The 17,939-nt window shown below is 39.5% G+C and overlaps 1 protein-coding gene across 6 annotated transcripts in view; it reads right to left on the reverse strand.

Moving 5' to 3' along the window:
* Positions 1-17,939, reverse strand: part of ESRRG (estrogen related receptor gamma) — a 580,561-nt gene that overhangs the window by 475,564 nt on the left and 87,058 nt on the right. Inside the window, exon 2 of one of the 6 annotated variants that reach the window (XM_037737703.1) lies at positions 15,682-16,154. The exons of the other annotated variants lie outside the window; for them this stretch is intronic. The gene's annotated coding sequence lies outside the window, so the exon portion shown is untranslated. The remainder of the gene's footprint in view (positions 1-15,681; positions 16,155-17,939) is intronic. 6 annotated transcript variants of the gene reach the window in all.

Consider the following 17,939-nt stretch of genomic DNA (forward strand, 5'->3'; position numbering starts at 1 on the left):
GGGGTTTCACCATGTTGACCAGGATGGTCTCGATCTCTTAACCTCGTGATCCACCCACCTCGGCCTCCCAAAGTGCTGGGATTACAGGCTTGAGCCACCGCGCCCGGCCAGGAATTCTTTAACTAGCAGCCTTTCCCAACCCACCTCCCACACTGGAACAGGTGAGCCAATACAACTCGGAGTAGCATGCTGGGAGCTTTACCCTCAGATCCAGGCTGGAGAAGGAAGAGGTAGTACAAGGTTTCTCCAAATATTTCAAAGGCAAATTTGCTCCCTTCATGACTAAATCCCAATAAATGGCTTTACAGATATTGATCGACTTACAACCTTGCAACTTACGACCATTCGACTTTACGACCACAATCGCTAGCCACGACTCCTCCGCATCTGGCAGCGCAAATGTTGCCCAGCTGGGCGTACGACAATGCGGACCAGCTTCCGGCAGCACTACCATCTCCGCGTACATATAGCCTACTCAACTTACGACCAAATCATGTTACGACTGGTCTGTCAGAACCAATCGTGGTCGTAAGTTGAGCACTAGCTGTTTATCTCCCTGTGCTGGACTAATCTTCCCCATCTCTATATCTTTGATATTAATGGTATGATTTTCGACTTAGGAAGTTGCTTTTCCACTGGGTTAATTGGAATAAAACTCACACCTTCTATATTGTGTAAAGCAATGTTGGTCAAGTCTTCCTTGAAGGCCATTTGCCTGACATCATTCATCAACTACCATAATCTTATCATTTATGGGGGGGGGCAGTCAGAATTGCTGATAGCAAAACTCTTAGAGGGTAAATGTATTCAAACTTGTACCTTAGATTTGATCCAGAAGAGTGAGGTTGGATATGAGTTGGCTGCCAAGGTAGATGGCATCTGTCACACAGAGACAGGCAAGGAATTAGAAAGCAAAAGCTAAGATTTGTACAAATGTATGCCAGTCCTTGGGAACTAAAAATATAGGTCTCTTAGACAGGATATGAAATAGGTAAAGACCATGACAACTTCTAAAACCATGCTAAGGGGCTAGGCGTGGTGGCTCATACCTGTAATCTCAGCACTTTGGGAGGCTAAAGTGGGCGGATCACAAGGTCAAGAGATGGAGACCATCCTAGCCAACACGGTGAAACTCCATCTCTACTAAAAGTACAAAAATTAGCCGTGCTGGTGGCATGTGCCTGTAGTCCCAGCTACTTGGGAGGCTGAAGCAGGAGAATCACTTGAACCCGGGAGGCAGAGGTTCCAGTGAGCTGATATCACACCACTGCACTCCAGCCTGAAGATAGAGCAAGACTCCCTTTCAAAAAACAAAAACAAAAAAAGTGCTACGGACAAAGATAGCTTGACCATGGAGCTAAAGACATCTAATCTTTAGGTCCCCTCACTATGAAAGCTCCTCTCCAGGCCCTATGTACACATAGTTGTATATTTTGGTGACATTTTGTATAGCAAGATATTTTAACCACAATTGATCTCTGGATTTCTCTCCCTAAGTCTCTTGGGTTGGGTGACCCAGGAGTGACCCCAGACATTCCTGAAATTTTGTAATGGCACAGTTGAGCTGTCAATATATTTATTTTGGGTTTAATAGTTTACATTTAGGTGGCTCACAATCACATATAGTTAAATTATTGTTAGTTATCCCCACGTAGGAATAACTTGCAGGAATGCTTCTACCGCTCTATCCACCCTGTACAGGCATCACATCTGAGAATGCAGGATCAGAAATTGTATAGAGATGGAAACAGGGGGCTGGCTCCAAACCTATGGGTTATGGAAGAGAAAGAAGATTTGAGGCCAGGTGTGGTGGCTCATGCCTATAATCCCAGCACTTTGGAGGCCAAGGTGGGCAGGTCATTTGAGGCCAGGGGTCAACCAGCTTGGGCAACATGGAGAAACCTCATCTCTATTAAAAAATAATAATACAAAAATCAGCTGGGGGTGGTGGGGCATGCCTGTGGTCCTCGCTACTCAGGAGGCTGAGGCTGGAGGATCGCTTGAGCCCGAGAGGAAGTGGCAGTGAGCCAAGATCACACGACTGCACTCCAGCCTGGGAAAAATAAATAAATAAAATGAAATCAAACAAGAAAAAAAAAAAAAGATTTAAAATTCATAGACCCAGTCTGGAAAATTCTTCTAAATCTCACAGCCCATATATGAAAGAAGTTTGATAGAGTTTTTCCAAAAATTCGACAACAATCATAAAAAATGTACACAATGTTGCCAATAATGAGTAGTGTAACTAAAAGAAGCATTTTTAAACCATCAATAAAAAACAAATTTCAATCAACATGCTAGAGAGACTAAATGTACTTTCTATTCTCTCTATAGAAAATGACATTACAAAACTTTTGTTGTCAAAGAAGACGCAATCAAAGTGCATGTAGCCCAAAAAATATAGAAAAATATTTTACAGAGGAGTGTCAGACAATTAACTAGAACTTTGTTATTTTTCTGGATTTTTTAATGTTGTGATTTTTGTAAGCTTTGTTACATTTAAAATGTGTTGTGATTTTCTTTGTTGTTGTGAATAAATATTCACTTTTGTACTTAATTTTGCAATTTTAGTTTGATATCCTGTCTCTAACATAGCTGTGCTTAAGGAAAGACAGCATGCTTCCATGCATGGCCCAGTTTAAAGAAAAGCCATCAACCTATGAGGGAGCACAATGCTAGTGGCACCAGGGACTCCAAGGGGAGAACAGTCATTGCTGCTGCCTCATCTAGCTACCCTCTCCTGCTTAGAAATGTCCTTCTCATACTGAAGGTTTGGGATGTCTGAATGTGTGTGTGCTTTAACAAGGGATGTGATGTTGCCATTACAATCCTACTTCCTCTTTGAGGGGAAATCTAATTTCAGGGGAAGAAGACAAGTGAAGGGATGCTGAGGGTTTTATCTCTATTCTGTAGAAGGGTTTGGTCAAGAGTTTGATGGAGTACTTTGATGGAGTACTCATTTCCTTTCTACCACTTTCTACCCTATGAGCTTAAATCCAGGACAAGCACTCTCTGGGTACAGCAGAAGTTGCCGGTTCCCCACTCCCATCCCTTCCTTCCTTACCAAGTTAGTGAGGGCTGGCTTAGCCACCATCACATAAAACCTTTTTTTGCCTTTGGGCATTCTCTGGCCATCATGACGGTTTGCCTATCTGCTTGCATGGCAGTGGAACTGTGCCCAGGAATTGATCCCTCACCCAAGCTCTAACCAATGATTGACAGAAGAGTTAGTATACAAATATTCTATCTTTTTCACCCTTTGGTGACATCACTCTAAAGCTTCCCAGAGTTTCCCAGCAAGACTGAACTCAGTTATCCACAGTGGTAACTCAATAACAAAACTTTTTATTGGCTGCGTTTCCTTCTGTCTTACTTCCTTATTTTTCTACTGTGATCACTCCCTGATAAACTATGTGCCCTCGAATCTTTGTCGTGGAGTCTGTTTCTGTGGAAACTCAAACTAACGTGTTGGGCTATTGAAGCCTCATCAGAGAAAACACAATTGGAAGAAAGTAAAGGTACATATAGAGTTGCATAATACCTATTACTTTATCTATTACCAAGTTCAGAAGCCATATGTGGCCAACAGCATCACTGATTTCTGGTCACCCTGAATGTGAGATTTAAGGGGGAGAAATTACTTACCATCTGGATTTAGGTATTTTATTATCGCTGGAGAAACTTTTTGGACTACCTATAAAAGACTGTTTTTGATCTCTCATACTTATCAGTTGTTTTCCTTGTTGCAACTTTCAACACTCAGGGTATATTGGTTGTGAACACAGGAACTCAGCAGCAAAACTGACTGACTCCTTCTTCCTACCAACTCCATGGGGCTCTTTCAGGTTCCCGGTCCATCTAGCTCTTAGCTGTGGACTCATTCTTAATTTCTGTCCTTCTGTTTGAGAACCCTATTCCTCAGATCCACTGGGTTCTGAGACGGTGGCTTGAATGTTCAATCCATACTTAGCTTCCTTTTAGGGGTAGCTATTTGAGCTTCATACCACCATTACTTCTACATTTCCTGGCTTAGATTCTGGTACCTTCAAGTGTTACTCTAGATATCTTCCTAGATGATTCATACTTTTCAGACAGCAGCAGTGGACACTTCTGGGCTTCCTTCTCCTTTAACCTTAGTCATTTACCACAGCCCCAAGGAGAATGTCTATCATGAACAAGTATTCAGACAAAACTGAATGAGAAAATAAGTGAGCATGAAGAAAATGAAAAGGCCTCATGTTTTGAAGTACCTCAAGTTTTCTAGTCCACTGAAATGGATGAGAGTTAACCACAGTCACAGCCCTTTAATTGGGACTGCAACAATCACACTTCCACCATGAGACCTGAAAGGCAGATGTTGCAGTTGGAGCCTTTCTTGCCCACACAAGCATAAGTGCCTATTGCTTGTATTTAATGGCCTGTCTGAAAACTCTGGAGTCGGTACTTTTTCATACAACAAAACTCAACACTATATATGTGTGTCATTTTATTCAAAAATGGAGATTTAGGTGGCGCACATATGGAATCCCAGCACTTTGGGAGGTCGACGCGGGTGAATCATTTGAGACCCAGAGTTTAAGATGAACCTGGGCAACATGGTAAAAACCCATCTCTATCTCTACAAAAAAAAATACAAAAATTAGCTAGGTATGGTGGCATGTACCCAGCTACTCAGGAGGCTGAGGTGGGAGGATCAATTGAGCTGCAGTGAGCCATGATTCGCCACTCCACTCAGCCTAGGTGACAGAGAGAGACCCTGTCTCAAAAAAATAATAAATAAAGATGGGGGAGATTTATAAATTTATCTAATGAATCATGCTTTCTCTAGTTAAAATTATCAACCAATAGGTGAAAAGGGCTTTAAAGGATTCCATCAATAAAAAACCCCAACCCAAATTTTTGATAGCATGTATATACATGTGTGCATTTAAATATAGCCCCAAACTTACTTCATGCAATTTCTTTTTTTTTTTTAGACGGAGTCTCACTCTGTCACCCAGGCTGGAGTGTAGTGGTGCAATCTCGGCTCACTGCAACCTCTGCCTTCCAGGTTCAAACAATTCTCCTGCCTCAGCCTTCCGAGTAGCTGGGACTATAGGCATGTGCCACCACACCTGGCTAATTTTAGATTTTTTTGTATTTTTCGTAGAGACAGGGTTTCACCGTGTTAGCCAGGCTGGTCTCGATCTCCTGACCTCGTGATCCACCCACCTCAGCCTTCCAAAGTGCTGGGATTATAGGCGTGAGCCACCATGCCTGGCCCCTATATGTACTTACATTCACCTATGACAAACAGCTCAGTGATGGCTTATGCTTTCCTTCATATTCACAGAAAACGTGTGTCTCTACAGCTTCCTGTTTCCAGGCAATATGACTTTGTTTCCATGGGTTTCTACCTGTGGCTCAGCAGTAGGTATTTACAAGTCACTTTAAAGTTCTGTATCACTAGTTGCTGGGATGTTTCAACAGGTTCCTGAACTTTACATTCTAAAATGAGTGGTTTGGCTTTAGTCGACATGAATAGTGTGCATGGGGGAGGAGACAGAGAAAGATAACCTGAGCTTTTTTATATGTCTTAGTTGAGATGTGGATGGTTAACAGGCTAGATAATGATCTGTAGGAACACTGAGAAATTCTCTGTTATAACCAACAATTCTTCAGAGTCAAAAACTTATCTGAACTCACAAAGGGGTGTCACCAGAAAATTTTCCAACATGGTTCTACTCTTGGGTCAAACCATTAAGATTTTCACAGTGGTGTCAGTGAAGGGATGGCATGACAGGCAAAGATAATGTTTCTAGAACAATGGATGCTAATCTATGTGTAGCCCCGCCCTGAAAGATGGATGTTTTGCAAACTGAACCAATGAGTCCTATTGTTAAAGTTGAATAATAGCACCACTTATCCAAATTTCAAAAATTTTTTTAAAGTAAAAAGCATGTATCTTTCAAAACAATCAACACAAATGTTTCAGCCCCACTTACATAGTTTTTTTTTTTTTTTTTTTTTTTTTAGCATTTGGTGCATAGTACCTTTCTGTATCATAAAGTTTAGCAAAAAGAGTTAAAGCGTTAATTTCTTATATAGTTGACCCTCGAAAAACATGGACTTAAACTATGTGGGTCCACTTATATGTGGATTTTCTCCCATCTCTGCCACCCCTGAGATGGCAAAACCAATTCCTCCTCTTCCTCCTCCTTAGTATACTCAACATGAAGATGACAAGAATCATGATCTTTATGATAATGTACTTCCACTCACCAAATAGTAAATATATTTTCTCTTCCTTATGATTTTCTTATAAAATTTTCTTTTCTTCAGCTTACTTTATGGTAAGGATACAGGGTAAAATACATATAGCATACAAAATATGTGTCAAACCACTGTTTATGTTATTTTAAAGTTTCCAGTCAACAGTAGCTGCTGGTAGTTAAGTTTTGGAGGAGTCAGAAAGTTATAGGTGGATTTTCAACTCTGCATTGTTCTAGGGTCAACTGTACTGTGTTGCTATTTCATGTGGTCCAATAAAGCAGAGGTCCTCAACCGCCCCCCGCCCCCCCCACCATGTAGGTCCATGGCCTGTTAGGAACCTGGCCACACGACAGGAGGTGAGTGACAGGTAGGGCAGTATTACCGCCTGAACTCTGCCTCCTGTCAGATCAGCAGTGGCATTAGATTCTCACAGAAACAGGAACGCTTTATGAATTGTTCATACAAGGCATCTAGTTGGTGTGCTCCTTATGAGAATCTAACTAATGCCTGATGATCTGAGTTAAAACAGTTTCATCCCAGAACCACCCCCAACCCATTCACGGAAAACTGTCTTCCACAAAACCAGTTTTTGATACCAAAAAGGTTGGGGACTGTTGCTATAAAGAGAACTAATACTCTGCCACTGAAACAACATAGAATCCTTGCTCTGATTTCACAAGACTTTTCCTGTCCCCAGCCAACCTCTCGGGAATCCCAAGGATTTTGTTGTTGCTGTTGCGGCTGCTGTTATCATCTGTCATTGCTAAAACTTACTAACTCAGAATATATTCATTGGGACCCTACTCTGGGCAAAGCACTGGATGAATAGACGAGCAAGACAGTGTCTGCCCTAGTGAGGTTTACATATCTGATTGGGAAAATAGATAAGTAAATATATTCCCATTAGAGAATTGCATAATAGGATAGGATGGGATGGAATGAGATGGGATGTCATGGGATGGGATGGAATGTCTGGGATGGGGTGGGGTGGGGTGGGGTGGGTGGGGTGGGGTGGGGTGGGGTGGGATGGGATGGGATGGGATGGGATAGAATATTCCTTGAAGAACAAGAAGCAGGAAGGGGAGGTAGAATGTGATAAGCCATGGCTATGTTAGAGAAGGTTAGAACAGGCCCCTGAATACATGCGATGTCTGGTTCCAGTATAAACTATAGATTCTGCAAATAAGCATGAATTCTGTCTAGATAGCAATTTCCGTTCTATAAGGAGATTCTGTAAGATTCTCATAAGGAGCACACAAACTAGATCCCTTGTATGAACAATTCATTTTACTTGTGCCACTAAATGTGCAACGTATATATGTATGTCTCTGTTGTAAATCACTTTGCCCAACTTTCACTTCATTCCATCACTGGGATACACCTGGGCTGTGATTTTTCATCCCTACCCTTTACCAGACAGTATGTGATATGCTGGTTTCAGAGGCCATTGCCAAGTTGATTTCGGACTCCCACGTAGTCTGGATTTTTCAGACCAAATGAATTGGTTGGGCCTACATAACCTCAATTAAAATGGGAATGGGGGCTTCACCTTGGCCATACATACTGAACCACATACAGTGTTTAAGCTTCTAAGCTGTCAGTCTTTGTGACTCCCCTTCGGTGATATTTAACTACTTATGACATGTGACTTTGAAAGGTTTTGAGAGTCTTATTCGCTAATGGAAAAGCCTCTTACATATTTTATAAAACTAAACAAACATCAAAGTTAACACTCAAATGCAACTTGTTTTTCCTAAACTCTCAGAGCCTTATTAGCATCTGAATCTCTCCTGCATGTTCTATTAAAACAAATTGAGCAAGAGTCTTGAATTATTAGGGATAAAATCAGATTATAAGCTCCCTGAAGGTAAAGATTTTATTTTACATTGATTTGTTTCCCAGTACTCAGCATAGTGCCTGACACAAAACAAATGATCATGAAATGTTTGTTTCATTGTATTAATGGGGGGGAAAGTTGTAAGATATTTAACCACATGAAACACTAGGCTTTTTTTGGTTTTCCTTGAAATGTTATTAGATATCTCCAAAGTTAAACTGTGACTGAAAATAAAAATTATTTATAAACATAGATATCAAATTCCATTATAAGTGTGCTTCAAACCAAACTCTGTCTAATACTTTACAGATTCCCAAAATTTACAAAGAGCATGCAGGCTTCGTGTATACCATTATTATCAAGGATGATGATGACAGTGATTATAACAATAGTTACCATTAATTAAGTGCTAACCATGGTGCACGATGCCTCATTATGTCCTTTCCCTCTTTGTTCAGCAAGTCACCACACAATGTCACCTCCCACATCAAAGAGGCTTCCTCTAATTACCATCTAAAATATAACCTCCATTGGATCCCTCTCACACCTCACCTTGTTTTACCACCCACCCACTGATATATTTGTTTCAATTGTTTACTAGGTTTAACTCTACCAACTTAAATGTAAGTTTCACAAAAGTAGGAGCTTTAACTTCATTTTTTACTCTGAGGTCTTTAGCAATTAGTAGAAATTCAGTAAGTAGTTGATGAATGAATGAATGAATGAATGAATGAAAAGTTATTTTATTCACATTTTAAAACAACTCTGCAAAGTAGAACATTTAGCCCCAGGAAATTGAACCTACATTTCTCTAAGTCTCATACTGTTCCTGGTACCCCATGCAAACATGTGTTGAATAAACAAAAAGGTAAGAGAAAGCCCTCCTCCCTCACCTTCTCCCTCCTTCTCCTACCTTTCTATGGTATAACTGAAATCTCTACTTCTCTCTTCACTTGCTCATTTTCAGGGAAACACAATGAGCAAAGTCGACACATATTAATCATTCCTCATGCTACTTTTATACAACTTATATGCAACCCAAGAAGAAAATATTATATCATTTGGAGTGTGGGAGCAGAGATAGTTTGATTTAAGAGCCATCTCTGAGTCACCTGAAGCATCCCTGCAGTGTGGACATGGCCTAAGGCAGAGACCGGAATCAGATACGTTGATTACTTTGAACTCACCCGGAGATGATGAGGGCAGATCCAAGGTTAAGGTGACAGATTTTCCCGTACTGCAGTCTTGCCCATTTATATCCAAGACCCTCCACCTCTGAGGTACCCTGTTGAATGACTCACTCCTGGCTACGTTTGTGCTTCAAAAAATATTGGGTAGAGATTGCGCTCACTCTGGCTCCCGTTCCACAATGATCTCACTCCACCTCCTGGTCCATAATGATGAGGTTCTGCCTGAATTATAACCTATAGCAGATTTTCAGTTACTTCTTTCAGAAAAATGGACTCTTATCTTCCTTATACTTCAAATTTTATCTCCAGGTAAATATCACTTTTTCTCTAATATATTTTTATTTCATGAATATGATGGATGAAAACAGGAGCCAATGTTTTAATTGCTCTAATAAAATGAATCAGCTCTTTTGTTGTCATTTTACTCCTTGCAAAGACTTTTTTAAAAATCTGTAAGTGCATTTCTGAGAGTTCCTGAATGTAAGCATATCTCTGAGCTTGCTAACTACATTTTCCATAGTAGGTTATTTAAAATGTATCTTTAAAATAGATTACATGTCTTGGGGGACCGGTAATGGGCTACAGAGTCACTCACTTTGAAGTCACCAGTTCAAATTTTGTCTAGACATTAAGCAGTGAAAAAAAAAAAATCATTTCAACTGACAATTGTTTGGTTTACTTTCGTGAAAGATGAGTTGGTAGCTCCTCTCCAGTCCCAGGTACGCATTTTACAAGTACCACCATCATCTGAGAGGCATTAAAGGAGACCTTCCCAGTGATGGGGGACCCAGAAGGGATGTTATCTGCACAAACACACACACACACACACACACACACACAAACATGGGACTGCACACACATATAAACCCATGTGTATAAACACACACACACATTCTGGTACAACTACTTTATGCTCATCCATAAGAGACAGTAAAAAAGTATATTTTAGCCTAATATTTGAAAACACTCAATTCAATCCTAATCGTTCGACAACTTCTCAATTTGCCTACGACCCTCAGTGATCCTGCTCTTGCTGTGCAGATTTCTGCACACAGATGAGAGCACCTTCACAAGCCAGCTTTGCTGTTCACTGTGATGAAACAGAAGATGGCATTTGTCTTCAGGGATGTCAGTCTGGAAGCTTTTAGGAACACTAGCCTGCACTTAAAGTTCAAAGACAACTGAGATGACTCTTCCAAAATAGAACCTTTCCTCAGGACCCAGGAGACCAAATGCCATTCTTGACCCCTGCCCCTCCTTCATCTCTTGCATCCAATATATAAGCTGTCCATCTATTCTCTTTATATACCCTGAATTCATCACTTATTTGCATCATCACCACCTTAGGGAAGGCCACTGTCATCTCTCACCTTGATTACTACAACTTCTCACTGTCTGTTGCCTGTCTGTGGTTTTCCTCCATGACACTATCAGAGTGTCTCTCCAAAATGTCACTCCTCTACTTAAAACCCTTCAGTGGCTCTCCAGTGCCTTCAGGATGAGGTCCCTACTCCTTAGCTTAGCCAATAAGATTTTTAGAATTTCACCCCTGTGGGCTCCTCTACTGTCATTCAGGTAAGGAGCATGCTTCGAATGGCTAGGCATGAATTGCCACTTTTCACCACTTCTCTAGTTACTGTTAAATTATCCTTCTTGACTCAGCCTCGCTGTCATTTCTACCAAAAAGTATGTCCTGATCCCTCCAAGTTCTAGGTTGGGCGTTATTCTTACAGCCCCATCATTTCACTTACTACCTACACTAGCATCTCTTTCAAACAGAATCTGAGTCTTATTTACTGTCAAGTCCCTGGTTACTAACATCTAGATTCTAGATATTATCATCTACATTCTAATAATATAAATAAAGGAGGTCAGAAATTTAAGAATGGCTTATAGCATTTCCTATATTTACTGACCATATTTTGTCCTGTTCATTTTGTTCTACCATAAACCAACTTGTGTCCTGAACCCATTGTAGTGTTTTCTTTCTTGCCATTCACTCCTTTGCATCTAAAGCACAGGACAGCAGAAGTGGAGAGTGAACTGGAATCTTCACTGAACTCCAAGAATCAAAACATGGGTTACTAAGGAAAATCACGTAATAACCTTTTCAGAAGGGCTTTTATTAAAAAAAAAATTAAGTGCAGTTTATCCCCTGCAGAAAGATTTTTAGGCATGATACTACCTGAAGATAATGAAATAGTTTGGATCAGTGATTGCTATAAACAAATCTGAGTGCAGATTTAAAATGAGGGGGAAGAGTCTAGGGTAATTTCTTCTGTGACCATATCTCTGCTTCTTTGGATTTTACAGAGATGGAAAAGAGGAGGAAGAGTTAGGTAAGATGCTATGCTATATTTTAAAAGGAGAGTATAAAAAGTATATATGCAGAGGACTAGAGTAGAAATGGTAAGTACTAAAGAAGAACAAGAAATGGAAATGGGAAGAATGGACAGAGTACTGGGATGAGAGGAGGAAAAGCAGAGAAGAGGATAGGCAGCAGCACAGATAAATCAGAGGAGAAAAAAAAAGTGAAAAATAACAGGCAAGAAGAAGGAAAGGGGGAAAATGGAATACAGTAATTTACCTGGGTCCTTATTTTGACAGTTGAATAAACAAATGAAGGTGAGAAATAAAGATGAGAAAATAAAGGTGAGAAGGAATAAAGGAATAGCCAAAAAAGGTGAAAATATTTACAATCTAATTCTAGTCTACCACGTTATGTATTTATAATACTGTATTCATTATACTCAAAAAGTGCTGAGTCCTCCCCTAATCCTGTCAATGGAGAGCAAAACCATATTATAGCAATATTTGAATTGCTTGAATCCAACAGGAGGAGGTTGCAGTGAGTTGAGATTGTACCACTGCACTCCAGCCTGGGTGACAGAGCAAGAATCTGTCTCAAGAAAAATAAAGAATAATCTGAGTGCTAATATCATTCATTCATTCATCCATTCATTCAGCCAATGTTTACTAAGTACTCTCAGTGAGCCAGACACTATATTAGGTGTTAAGAATTTGACTGTAGGACACATAACCTATGCCCCTAAGGAGACTGCAAAAAAAAGCTTTCAATATATTTTGCAAATTGGAAAAAAATCTTCTACTTTATATTGCACAGCCTACATAATCTGTGAAAAAAATCAAAATCAAAAGTAATAGTATGTCTTGGCCAAAAGCCACAGGAAACAGGGGCATTTTTCTCAATAGAATTAGATGACATTATGACATGTGCCCATTTAGAATGGAACTGCAAATCATAAAAATGCCAAAAATGTGGAGAAGAAAAACATTAAAGGAGCTAACAGCAGAATATTAAAGACAGACATAATTAAAGAGAGAAAGGCATAATAAATACAGGGTACTTTAAATTCTCTTTGTCATAGGGCTGTACTGCAGTTTGACTCCCAATCCCATTAAAGTCATTCTAAATTGATTCCCTGGGTATAATGAGCCCCTCTTGATAACACCAAAACACTTGGCCTCTCAAGAGCTCCTTAAAGGCGACCCTGCAGAACATGCCACAAGCAGGATATTCCTGCAAGGAACTAGCAGCCACCTCATTTAGCAGCCTGGCATGCAGTGAAACAGACCAATGTCTGGCTTTTACTCCCTGGATGTACAGCAAAAGAATGAACAGCTTCCCTCTGCCCATGAGGGGAGACCTTTAAGGTACATATTGAAACAGCATGGTTCTACCTTTGATATTTCCTGGCTATTAATGTCTTAGACTTCGAGTTGTTATATTATAGGTTTTCTGTAATGAAGACTCTTAATTATTTTACATTTGGGCTACAAATTTTAGCTTCCTACTTAATTTGAATAAAGAGAGAATTTAAGAAATTTCCCAATGAGGTCATCTTTCCTAAATATTTTTGATAATTCTATATGGAAAAGGGCTTAAAATAGGATCAGAGTATTCCAAATACGTTTTATAATCAACACTGTTCTCTTCCACCATACAATACTAGCAAATATAAGGAACAGACAAGTCAGTGGGACATCCAAGGAACCCAAATTATTACATTACCATTTTCCTGGACCCCATTAACCTTGAGAGAACTGTAAAGGTCATTAGTTTGCATGGCTAAATCGCTTTCAGCAATTTCTCTAAAAACGTAGCACCAGTAACTCTTTCACCCATGCTCAGGGACTTTTTTTCCTTCCTTTTTTAATCATGAAAGACATTTGCATGAAAGCAGGATCTTTGTTTCCTAAGGATTGATCCACTTGCTACTTACTATTCCTTCTTCTGCACCTTGGTGACATCATAGCTCTGGCTAAGGAGCTAATTTTAAAATCACAAAGGATTGTGATTTCAAGTGGAAGCAGCTAACCTCTTGTGAAACAAAAACCCTGTTTTCAAGCCATTGTTTCTGACAATAAAATGCTAGAAACATTAAACAACTAAAATGTAAAATAGATGTTTTATCTGAAAATAGATATTAACATTGTCTGATTCTCTACTTCTTAAAGCTGCAGGAAAAAGTTAGACAAAAGAAACTAAAAATGAAATTTTGAATGTTAACAACATGCTTTCTGTACGCTTTTGCCAGTGTTGTTTGCCTGCAAACATTGGACAATCATATTATCATTGTATTATACTATCCTCATTTCAAAGAGTGATAGCAATCTGAAAATAGGCTTTGAAGATAGCATATTTTATCTAGACATTACTCCTTTTTCGTAAATATAAATCCACTTATAATATTGTTATCATTTAATTATCCCTACATAATTTAACATTTTGCTTACATTTTGTTATTTCTGTTATCACAATTAAGAATCACTTTTCGGTGATTTTAATCTCAGCAATGTGCATATATGAGGATAACCCTAATCGCTATTTATAAGAGATAAGTAGAAATATTCCTTTGCAAAGCATGAAATAAAACTCTATATCTTGTAAATTTCAAGGTATGAAGAAGAATATAAATGGATTTATAACACATTTTAAAGAATTTATACAATTTATAAAATCTTATGACAAAATTATAAATGACCATTGAGAGCACCTGGGTGATGTCCATGCTTTGAATGAGGTTTCAGAAATGATAACAAAGCATGGACATTCACATTTGCATGATTCATGCAACCCATGGACCATAGGCTGGAGTTAGTGTGCCACTTCTCCGGTATACTACTGAGACAATCACACATGGCATAGTCCTGATCCTGTGATTATTTGTGGCTCTTCTGGGCTTGAATACAGCAATGTATTAGAAAAGAGAAGGCTGTGGGTCAGTGTCTTGGGTGAACTATTTAGTTTTGCCCTCTCTGGACCACAGACTGCATGCCCAGCTCCAATTACCTGAATCGGTATGCCCAGTTCTTGTGTTAAAGGAAGACTGGGGTAAGACAAGAACTGAAACTGGGTTCACCTCTTATAATTGTTTTCACAAAGCTGACTCACATGCACATGCCACAGTGGCAGCACGGTTTAGGTGTATGCCAAGGTGGTGTTGTTATGGGTACTATACTTAAGAATACTTAAATAAAAAGAGCCACTCTTTATCAAGCACATATATGCTAGGAACGGTGCTCAGTACTTTACATACATTATCTCATATTTACAATAAACTTTGTAAGGCATTTTTTTCTCTGTTAAGGAGAGGATGTGACTGAGGCTTGGTGGAGGTAATTAGACCACCTTTACACAGCTGGTATGGATATACTGGGGTTCAAGCCAATCCCAGGTCTGTCTGACTCCAAATTCCTCATTTTTCTTCCTAGTTCAAGAGGTATGTAACATGGACTTAAAAACTAGTGAAAAAAGATTCAGGATTTTACCACCACCCTGGCTGAAAAATCTGTAGATTCACTTATTCGCTCAGTAAACATTGGTTGAGTAGTTGCTCTGTGATGATTCATAGTTTGTAAGAGGAAAAGTAGTATTTTTTTTTTAACGAATGGTTTAGAATCTCAGATTGACTCTAAGATAAACTGATAAGCCTCCTTCCTAGCTTCTGTGGTCTGACCACGGCAAACCACCCAACCCTTGCATCTTCAATGTAAAACGATTAGATGTGACTATTCCCATGTTTGTTTCTAAAAAGGGAACCCCTTCATGCTTCTGTTCCAATTCTCAAACAGTATCTACTGTTCTTCTGTAGCAGATATACCAGTAACAAGCTATTTGTTAATTAACAAGCATTCCATGGAAATGTGGGCTAAAAAATGACTTCATTACATGAGCATAATATATTTCATACATCTAAACTTATCCCCAAGTTTTTTTTCACATGTAAAATGTGCTCACTGGAGTGCTATGTTGACATCTGAATGCTGCTTAATGCTTGCTTTATTATACATAAGTGAACAGCTACTGTATTCGTTTGCTAGGGCTGCCGTAATAAAGTACCACAAGCCAATAGCTTAAAAAACAGAAATTTGTCTCACAGTTCTGGAGGCTAGAACTGTGAAAAAGTCAAGATGTCAGCAGGGTTGACTCCTTTGGTAGACTAAGAGGGAGACCGTTCTGTGAATCTCTCCTGGCTTTTAGTGGCTTGCCAGCAATCTTTGGAGTTCCTTGGTTTACGGCATCATAACTCCAGTCTTTATGTGGCATTCTCCCTTTGTCCCTGTGTCCAAATTGTCCCCTTTTATAATGACACCAGATATATTGAATTAAGGCCCAACCAAATAATCTCATCTTAACTTGATCTTCTTCAAGGACCCTGCTTCCAATAAAGGCCCTATTGTAAGGTATAGGGAGGTAGTTAGGGCTTCGATATCTTTTGGGGAGACACAATTCAACCCCCAACAGTGATCCTATATAAAGCTTGATTCCTTTAGATGTTTCATAAATTTTAGGCTCAGATGTCTCCTTGTTGCACTAACTCCAAGTGAAGGACCATGTAGCAACATAGTCACTGGAAACCCACAGAAAAAAAAAGACAAGACACAGCTTCACGTTGAGAGAGAGCAGACATTCAGCAAAGCACTGGTCTCATGCAGCAAGGGCCTATGCACTCTGTTTCCATTTCATAGAAGTCCATGCCAATTGAAACGCCAGCTATCCATACTATGCCCATGCTAAAGACAGATACACTTTTCCATTTAATCAGGGACAATTCCATTTAATCAGGGACAATGAACCCTGCTGTGTCATGTAGGATGGCAGCCTCAATGAGATACATCTTGATTTAATGGAGAAATAAAAGTGATATAAGATCATAAGCTAAGACCATCATAAAGTGCATGCAAGCACCCTATACTTTAATACTCCCAAGCTGCTTTTTAACTCTGAGTGAAACAATTTGTCTAATGTCTACAGAAATGGTTCAACTAATTTCCTCCTTTAAGTAATATCAACCTGTCTACTATAATACACCTTACTGGAAGCTGCCTTCTTTTCTCCGGTTCTTTTTTTAAATGCTGCAACTCTACAAAGATATAGGAATGGATGCAGTGCTTATTTCTGAATGGCAGAAACTATCCCACAGAAATAAAGCAAATCCACACTTGATTACTGTCTTTAGAGACACTTTGCAAGAACCAGAGTCTGAAAATAGTCAAGTAGATGATAACAAACTGCCTTGGGCAGGAGAAAGCAGCCACAGCTTTTCCCTATGCCTCCATTAATAATTTCTTCATGCAATCACACATAATTTTTGAACACCTATTTGGTCACATGTTCACTGTTTTAGGTTTAAATAGGGTAGTGGGGTACAGATCTCATTGAAAATGTATCATTTGAGAAAAGACTTAAATTACAAAAGGCGTTGATCATGAAAGGTATATAAAGAATATTTCAAGTAGAGGAAACAGCCAATACAAAGACACTAAAACAGGGGTAAGTCTGGTGAGCTCAAGGAATAGCAAAGAGATCAGGGTGGCTGAGGCAGAGACAATGAGAGGAGAGGAGTTGGAGGTGAGGTCAGGGAGGAGGTAGGGGCCAGTTCACACAAGGCTTTCTTGGATACTACAAAAGCTTTGATTTTACTGAAGGACATGGAGAACCATACCAGCATTTTAAACAGAGAGAATGAACAGACTTTTGTTTTGAAATCTCTTTACCTTAAAAGTCAAAAGTGAATGGCCAAGAATTGATAGCTTAAGCCAGTTCAGCACATGGAAATGGCCGTTCACAATCCCACCTCAAATCTTCAACTGCTAATGAGTTTGGCACCATTATAATTTTTTTTCTTAAAGAAAGGAACACCAGGTGTAGTGGCTCACACCTGTAATACCAGCATTTTGGGAGACCGAGGCAGGTGGATCACCTGAAGCCCAGAGTTTGAGATCAGCCTGAGGCCCAGAGCTTAAGATCAGCCTGGCCAACATGGTGAAACCCCGGCTCTACTAAAAACACAAAAATTAGCCAGACCTGGTGGCACACATCTGTAATTCCAGCTACCCTGGTGGCTGAGACACGAGAATTGCTTGAACCCTGGAGGCAGAGCTGGCAGTAAACCAAGATGGCACCACTGTACTCCAGCCTGGGCATCAGAGCAAGAACTCTGTCTCAAAAAAAGAAAAGGAAAAAAGGAAACAGAGATTTATGCATATTGTATAACCTTTATTTTAGGATAGGTTCTTTCCTAAAGTTATATGTGCTTAGATTCTATTTCCTACTCATTAAAATTAAGGGTTGATTCTGAAAGTTATCTATAAAATAGATATACACAGTATTAATATCTATAGAAGCCAGCCTC

Source organism: Cebus imitator, unplaced genomic scaffold, assembly GCF_001604975.1.
Source record: "Cebus imitator isolate Cc_AM_T3 unplaced genomic scaffold, Cebus_imitator-1.0 Scaffold42, whole genome shotgun sequence".
Classification (NCBI taxonomy): Eukaryota; Metazoa; Chordata; class Mammalia; order Primates; family Cebidae; genus Cebus; species Cebus imitator.